This window comes from Ixodes scapularis, unplaced genomic scaffold, assembly GCF_016920785.2.
Source record: "Ixodes scapularis isolate PalLabHiFi unplaced genomic scaffold, ASM1692078v2 PGA_scaffold0__279_contigs__length_252992795, whole genome shotgun sequence".
Classification (NCBI taxonomy): Eukaryota; Metazoa; Arthropoda; class Arachnida; order Ixodida; family Ixodidae; genus Ixodes; species Ixodes scapularis.
Window position 1 is genome coordinate 49,485,598 of NW_024609835.1, and position 9,077 is coordinate 49,494,674.

Genomic DNA, 9,077 nt, shown 5'->3' on the forward strand with positions numbered 1-9,077 from the left:
TATTTTGCCTAATATATTAAAACACAAACAACTGACTGAAAAAAGTCGTCTTCGGCAAATCAACCTATATATGAAGCGAGCTAGCGCATCACTAAACACATAGAAATGTGTTATTACGCAGGGGCGGGTACAAATTAAGTAGCCCCTGAGCAAGGGCGGCTAAGGTTTGTGTGTGTGTGTGTGGGATTACGAGACGGAATGTCCAACGAGCCTGAATGTCCAACGAGACGGAAGATCCAATAATGGATATTCAGGCACGTTGGACATTCAGGCTCGTTGGACATTCCGTCTCGGTTGGATCTTTCGTCTCGATGGACATTCAGGCTCGTTGGACATTCCGTCTCGGTTGGATCTTTCGTCTCGATGGACATTCAGGCTCGTTGGACATTCCGTCCCGGTTGGATCTTTCGTCTCGTTGGACATTCAGGCACGTTGGACATTCCGTCTCGCCGGTCACGTGCTGCAATAATTTTCCTTCTTAAATGTACAAACTTGTGTGCATATTTAGTCCGCGTTCCTGCAGGCATTGCTGTATTTTCATCATACTAAAATGTCGTGCCACAAAAGCCGACGTTGACGGACCGACAAAGAACCTGAGCAGACACAAATAATATAATTTCATCTATAGGAAGGCTTGATGGTTAGTTAGCTGAGTGCCGATGCGCAGCTATGTACCAATCGGTTAAAGGTGCCGATTGTACGACGCCAAACGCTCCTTTGATATTAAGAGTTCAAATGTTTGGAATGTTCCGATGACATTCGCCAGTCAGTTTGAAATATATAATAGGGATGCAATGTCCGGGAATTCTAGTGCATCGCAATTGGGGGACGTCTATGAAAGCCGCGCTTCAGATCCCAGGGACTTCTAGTTCAGTCCTCATCCCTGCCCATTTCGATTTCTATTGATGAGCTACATACGGAGACCCGCATTGTAAACACATGACCGCCCGCCAGCGCCACTGACTATGCGCAGAGTCAATATTTAATTTTTTTTAAAAGGAGCTTTGGGAGCTGTGGGTGCGAGGCATCAAGAGTTTGCACAAGCGTAATTTCCCCACTAATAAAAAATATAGATATCTTTTTTTTTTAATAAAGTCTACATCTAACGCGTCTATAAATGCATGGGGGGGGGGGGGGGGGGGTGACCCGACAATTCCTGAGTAAATGCAGAACAATTGTGTGGATTTGACAAATTTTTATTTTTGTTCGTTTATGTCTGGAACAGACAACTACTCACTGTACACTGCAGTCGTCAGTAGTTTACATACGCATGCATTCCCTGCAAATAGGTTTATATGTCAGTGAGTAGAGCGATAATACTAGTATCACGCAGTACGCAACTTTTTTTTTTTTTTTTTTTGCATGTGGCATGCATAGTGGTTTTCAGAAGCCCATGTAATTTCACTGGCTTCTGGAAGCACTCCAAAGTTTGCCATTCTGTCGAGGTAGTTCATGACGTCTTGGTAGGTGGGAGCTTGACTGTTGATAAAGGACGCGAACGCATCTGTCTCGGCGTGCAGCAGAAGGTTCACACCCGGATGTACTCATAGGCTACATCATGTGTGAATATAACAATAGATCGTTCCACGTGGCTTTCTATTCTTGTAGAAGAATCGTATTGCAGCACGAATCGGGTCACTTCGTCGAAATTCCATTGGTCTCTGGACAACTGGAAGAAGGACAATTCGTCGAATAGGGCAATTCGCCCTAGGCCGATTCGCAGATTGAAGAATGGGGCGAAAGTGCCCGTTTGTCGAACTGTCAAAAAGAATTGATTAGGGTTGGGTGTATAGATTGCCGGTTACAGTGGGGGTCAATAATGAGACCTTCTTTTCAAAAAAAGAGGGGATGACAAATGCAGCTCTCAGAATTGGCAAGGGTCCGATAGCGAATCGTACCCGAATTATTCAAAATGATAAAAGTCGGGTTCTTCATGAATATGTTCACTCGCAACTCTAGCATTATGGAATTTGGGAAGACCGAGCGAAGGACTGACTTCCTGATACCGTGGTCATATGTGCACTTGTAATGTGCGCACATGAATAAATCACGGTCGCACTGTCGCAGCGGCTCTATGACAGAGTTAGAACGATGTTGAAATCCGATCGCAGCCTTGGTATGCTACCTGGGCGCGTATCAGTGCGATTGCTGCATGCCATGTGACCAAAAAAGGCAGAAACGACGGAAGCCAATCCTAAAATCGCTTTGGTGGCCGAAGCATGCGAAACTAATCGTCGCGATAAGCGTCAATGTGCCGAATCCTCCGGAAAATCACCGGACAAAAGCTCACCACTTGAGGACATTACCTGCACAAAGGCCTAATGAAAGGAACGTTGTATTCTATCACTAATTTTAATATGAGGATTGAATTTTTTGTTTCTGGGGACCGAGAAGTCCAATCAGAAATGTCTAAGACTTTCACGTTCGTTTTGCAAAAAAGAAGAAAACAAAAACTACAATTTAGTGTAATTACACATACTACACCGACTTCACAGAACAATATAGATAATACTAAAAATTCAATCAGGCGTTTTTCTCCCATGCGAGGGACATCATCTTTGTGGGACTAGGGAAACGACTAAGAAAAATACAGCAACTCATAGAATAGGGAAAAACTGTGACTGAGGATAAGCACGATTCACGATTCACAGAACTCCCTAGGACCCCACATTCCTTTCCGCTCCAGAGGAACGACCCTTCTAAAATCAAACGCGTGACAGATTGTCAATGGTCAACGAGTTCGGTCTTCTATCTTGTAGCATGTGTTACCTTTTAATTGTCATTTTTTTAATATAGAAATCATCTTTAAATTTAGATATATGAAACGAACAATAAATACATTGTTTTTGAGGTTTTATGAAGTGTGCAAAATACACGAGCGGAATTTTAATTTCATTTTGGGGACTTCACAGAGGCAACGTCAGAGGGACAAGCTCAGCAGCACACCAAAACAGCCGTGCATCAAAAATCCCGGTACTGAAAAGCCCGGTGCCGAAGCGAACACATACCGAAATGATCGCGTACCGATATCTCCGCACCGAAATGTCCGGTTTCTTATTTCATCGAACGCATTTTTCACCACCGTAACTATCAGTAATCCTACAATTCAACAAAGAAATGTCTTCTAAATTCTTTGCAAGGTTCATTCCATATTCGTTGGATATTCAGACTCGTTGGACATTCAGGCTCGTTGGACATTCCGTCTCGGTTGGATCTTTCGTCTCGTTGGACATTCAGGCACGTTGGACATTCCGTCTAGATTGGACCTTTCGTCTCGTTGGACATTCAGGCTCGATGGACATTCCGTCTCGATTGGATCTTTCGTCTCGTTGTACATTCCGTCTCGCCTGTCACGTGACCGATTGGACATTCAGGCTCGTTGGACATTCAGTCACGTTGGACATTCAGGCCATAAGCGTGTGTGTGTGGGGGGGGGGGGGGGGGGGGGGATTTTTGCTTTGTTTTTCAATTGCGCGAGCTAGTAATTTTGAGAGTATCTAAAAAGGAAACTATTAATCGTGTTTTAACATTTGTTATAGGCTTATAGCCTAAAAGTGCCCGGTAAACTGTTATTACTTTTTCGTTCTATTTTATATACCCGCACTTGCCGCTACAGTGGTTCAAAAATTTGCACCTTAAAGACCGACTTACGAAACCATTTTCCGCAGGGTAGGAAAGTTCTCCCCAAAGACCTTCGCTCCCTCCCCTCTCGCACTCCTTCCTCCTCCTCCCCTGAAAAGGGCGGGTTCGGAAGCTAGTCTCCGTGGAAAGGAGAAGGGGTTTCCTCCTTTCTGGGTGGCAAGGAGGAAACCTCTTCTCCCGCGGAAAATGGTTTTGTAGGTTGGCCTTTAAGGGGCCCTGCAATGACTTTTTTACTGGTTTTTAATCTGCACCGAATCTGAGCGCACTAAACGTAGTAACGTAATGAAACTTTTTTTCTCGCATTTCGCTTTATTTTAAAAGTTATGGGCAAATTAAAATTACAAAAAAAAAAACAAGCAAAAAATAACCTCCTTCATGACGTCCTTGGTTGCATGAGTGGCCGCGAACTTAAGGAGGGGTAGTGAGCTCAGCGAGCGCTCACGGCTGCCGCACTCCGTGTCGACGGCTCGAGAGGGCTGTCGACCTGAAGCGGGCAGGCAGGGCGGCTCGCATGGCATTTGCTGCGCGATTAAACACTAATTCGGAATGACACTTCATTGGCCACAAACAACAGCAAACACGGGGTAAAGATCAGTTCAGAACGGGAGTCACTTTGCGCTGCCCTACCGCGAAACGGCCAAACAGCAAGCCAAACCTGCGCCGAAGTCCTTCGGAACGCTTCGAACCAGTCGGATCCTCGAGTCCGTAAACGAGCGCAGCGCCGCCGCGTACATCCGGGACCTTTCTACGCTCGCCGCTTGTCGGAGCCTGATCCCACCATTCCTTTCAAGTATGCGCCGCCTTTTTTACCGCTTGGTGGCGGGTATGTCGACGAATCATTTCTGTTTTCCGGACTTTATAAACTGCATTTGTTTCTTTTCTTATCTAAAATAATGAACAAAAACTGCTTTCATAAATAACTGAAACGGTTTGCGCCACTTATATTTTGTATTTCGACTAAAAAGAAGCTTTTAGCGGCTCTGACCAGAAGTGAGCCCGGGACCAAAAACCTCCCATTTCGCGCGCTTTCGGTACCGTGGGTCGCCCCCGAAGGTGGAGAAGGTTTCCGCGTCGTCCAGTTAAAATATGACGCACTGATATTTAGTTACTCTCTCCGTGCCCGCCGGCTTGCGCGAACCCCATGAGACATGAAAACCGCAAAAAAGTAGACGCTGAAAGGGCAACTCCGCTGAATTCCGAAAAATTTAGGCTTACACGTGATTCCATTTCACGAAGCACTACTAAACAGCTCTACGTCTTCGGATTCACGAAATGTGGAATATTATGAGAAAAGAAAAGCGCCGAAAGACTAGCAAAAAGATTACAAGGGAAATTCATCAGGCGTATGCAATAAAGGAGAAGGGTGCAGATAAGTGCATAAGCGAACCTTCCGTGACTCTGTCAGATAAAGAGCGTTTATTCTTAGGTAAAGAGTGGGCACGTAGAAAGTGACGTGGAGTGTTTTAAAGTGTATATAAGACTATGTTTTTTCAGAAATAAAACTTCAGTTGCGGCGCCTTGTGTCGTCGTTTCCTTACTTTGTCCTAGTCTTTCGGCGCTTGTCTTTTCCCATAATGAACCAACTGGCCCAACTCACCATTTTGTGGAATGTTATTTGTGCAATCTTAATTTAAACATCAGCTGATACCGAAGCCGAAACTTTGGTTGCGTTAGGCAACATTGGTCTCGTGTCGTCAAAGTCATGGCGACGTCACGTCGAACCACGTGGTCTTGTGACGTTCGTGGAGCGAGGTGCAGGACACGTGATAAGGGCAGGTCGCTTCGCATGGTGTGAACGGTGATGGCCCGGGGGAGAGGGGGAAGAGAAGAAGACGAAAGAGGAGAGGGGGGCGAGGAAACCGGACATGGGGCCCGATAAGCGCTCAGAGCAGTGCTAACTAGCGCATCCGCGTTACAGTGATCACGTGGACGCCGTTGACCGAACACCGGAAGCAGAAGCTCATGACGTCATCGTTTAATTTCGCTCTGAGAAGTAAAAACAAAACAAAACGCGAGAGTGACGTAGACATGCCTCTGCCGTAGTGGCTCAATGTTGGCTGCTTCAACTCCGTGGCATTGACTGCGCTGATGACTGCGCCTCACGTCGCACGCTAGAGTTGGCAGATTTCGGCGACTTGGCTCATTTGAAAGTTTGCTGGCCAGTTTATTAAATATATAGACGGAATTAGATCGTAATATTTGACATGTGGTCTTTCTATAGACCAACACGCGGCCCTGACGTCACGCAGCTGCGGTGGCGCTATCGACGGCACTGCGCATGCGCAAATGATTCACCTCACGCGAACTCAGTTTCTGCGCAAGCGCAGTGCCCACACCTGGTGTGGGCAAACGCGGGCTTGTTTGTAAACATCGTGCCGGTCTATATGATACTGAAGAGGGCTGCATAGTTTTCTAAATATTAAAAATGAAGCGGAGTTTATGATTGCAGGGCCCTTAAAGGGGTACTCTACCGATTTTTTAAGCTACCTCAACTAACTATATGTTCTGACTCCCCGGCCTTTACTCTCTCCGATATGCTATTTAGAATCGCGAAATTCATAATAGGTATTGTGAAATCGGCAAAGGAAAATTATGCAAAAACCAACATTCAAATATACGCGCGCTTTTCAGTGCCGTGACGTCAGTGGAAGGCAAGCTTGTCAGTCGGGCTAGCAGTCTAAAAAATAGAATATGCCAATCATTTGTTCCGTGCTGGAGCGCGGGGACTGGAGCGAGCTTCCAAAGCATTCATTTGACACCATGAAACTGCTTCGAATCAGTTGGGAACAAATTCTACAGTCCAAAGAGTGAACCCTGCACTTCCACTGACGTCACTTTTTCGTTGTTGCCAGTAGAGACTTTCAGTTTGAAAAACACGGAGAGGACCAACATTGTAAATTCAATAACTTCGCGAAAAAAATTATTTTGACCTAATATTTTGTATACTATTTTGGTGATGTTGTTTGGCGAGTTTAGCAAAATTTCAAGCAAATCGGGTACCATGTAGGGTGACTACCTTCCTGCTAGCGAAATGCGGGACACGCGGGACAGGGGGGGGGGGGGGGGGGGGGGGATTGTTTAGCACACACAGGACGAACCGAGACTCCGTTAACAAATTTAACTTAAGATATTATGCACTCCCAGTGATATATTTTTTCATGCCAAATGTGTTATTAGATGTGTCAAAGTTGAAAACACAAAAATCGACTGTAGAAGAACTCAATGCATCAAATGGAAATAAGAAACAGTAAATCTTTTTCGGCTTATTGTTTCCTGTCAACGCTTACTTTTATCAACATGGTCCTACACAAAGTTTTAACATTATGTTCTTTTTCGACCGTTGCGAGTTGCAGGCTTTTTGCCTTGTGTAGCTGTCTTCATTAAAAACAAATCAGCGGCAACCCTTTCGCATTGAAAGAGCGATTTGAAAATAATTACAGTATCTGATATTGAAAATTTTTGCGAGCAAGTTTTCTTACAATATTTTGCCACCATGGGGAGAGGCCCAACAGAGCATGCGCGTCGGTTTTACTGCAAGAAGGACGGTCGCTTACCGCAATGTTTCGATAGAGCGTACCATTGCGATTCAGACGATACCAGCGATCCCCGCACTTCCCCGTGCCCCGTTGTTCGGCAGCACCATGAGTTGCGGAGTGAAGTTTACGACAGTATAAAATGCGGGACATTTTGAAGATTTGGGAATTTCTTGCGGGACGCGGGACACGGGCCCTCAATGCGGGACAGTCCCGCGAGTGGCGGGACGGGTGGTCACCATACATGAGTACGTAATTAGACACGTTTTCCATACTTCAACCCTTCTCCGTATGTGTTCCGAACTTATATACTATGCATAGTACACAAGTGCGGAACTCCTACGGAAACGTCTTGAAGTAAATTAAACTCGTGCAGTTTCAACACTCAGCTCTCCATATCAAGCCACAGCAGATCTTACTAATTAACATACACACAAATGCACCGTAGCTCTAACATAGTCCACTTGTGATAGCATCTGTATTCCATTCTGGATTTTTGCCCGCGAGCAAGAAACGAGTATTGTGATGCAGCGATGATGCACGCACTGAACGCGTCCTATTATTCATAGCAGTCGAATTCACTTTTCGACCGGCAACCCTAAAAATGCATACTAACGTTTAATATATTTGGTGTATATTTACAAAGTGGAGCAGTAAAAATAGAGTGTGTAGCACTTTTTTTTTTTTTTTTTGAATATCCTCGTCCGATTGAGCCAGTTGTACGTACCAAGGCGGCGTTGGACTAAGATTACGTCGTGCCGTTGAGAGTGAGAGTGACAACGGTGCTATCTGATAACCGTGTCCCACGAATTACAGTTTAGCAGCGCCAATAATACATGTCCAGGGGTTAGTAAGCTAGCCCGCTTCACAAGTATAAACTAGTAAAGAAGGCAGAGGTAAAACATAGTGATGCCTATGGGAAGGTAGTGAGCTATTATGATGGCACACTCATTCGTGTTTTCCTTTTCACGTCTTGTCATTAAGTGAAGCCAAAGTTTTTTTTTTTTTTGTACATTGTTTGGTTGCTTGAGGCTGCGCATATTGGTACAAAACATGGCACTACACAGAACATATAAAATATATAAAATAGCGCAACAGAAACAAGGACAAGAAGTAAACAGGACAGGCGCTACACAGAAGTATACTTCCTTCGTACTTTGCGATTTTGGATTTAAAAATTGTCAAATGGTTCTTTAAAGGGTACCTACAACATCATACATGTTAAAAGCACATAAAACAATTTTTTTTTATCTCATTAGTATTTGATGTGTACAGCAATAATGGACCTCCTTTCTCAATACATATTCCAAAGCTGAAATTCCTTTAAAGCGACGCTCGGGAGCTTTCTAAGACGGCCTATGTATGGCCGTAACTCATTCTATGTGCTCTAAGCATCCCAAAAACTTAAAGTTACAATCATGTGCAGCTTATTTCACTCATAAAAATGAGATAAAAGATAGTGAATCTCGGACGTACAGACGGCACTACCGAACCCGGCCGAATGTAGGCGATCATCGAAAGGGGCTCATCAGACAATCACAAGCGATGGCTTCACGTGCGGACAAGGAGCCGACCAGTCCTGCTCGTCTGCACGGGAAGCCCTCGCTCGCAATTGACTGACGAGTGTCTTTTGCCGTTCCACTCTATTCGCCTTGATTCGGATCAACTATATTCGCTATCTTTGATACCATTTTTAAATAGTGAAATAAGCCGCACATCATTGTAAGTTTTGGACTTTCGGTACGCTTAGAGCACATAGGTTGAGTTAGGAACATAAATAGGCCATTTCGGAATACTACGGAGTGACGCTTTAATTCGTGTAATTTTATTTATATATATGGGGGGGGGGGGGTACAATTCAGCATTCGAGTAAAATGAATTCCAGGAGCATGATTGCAGGCG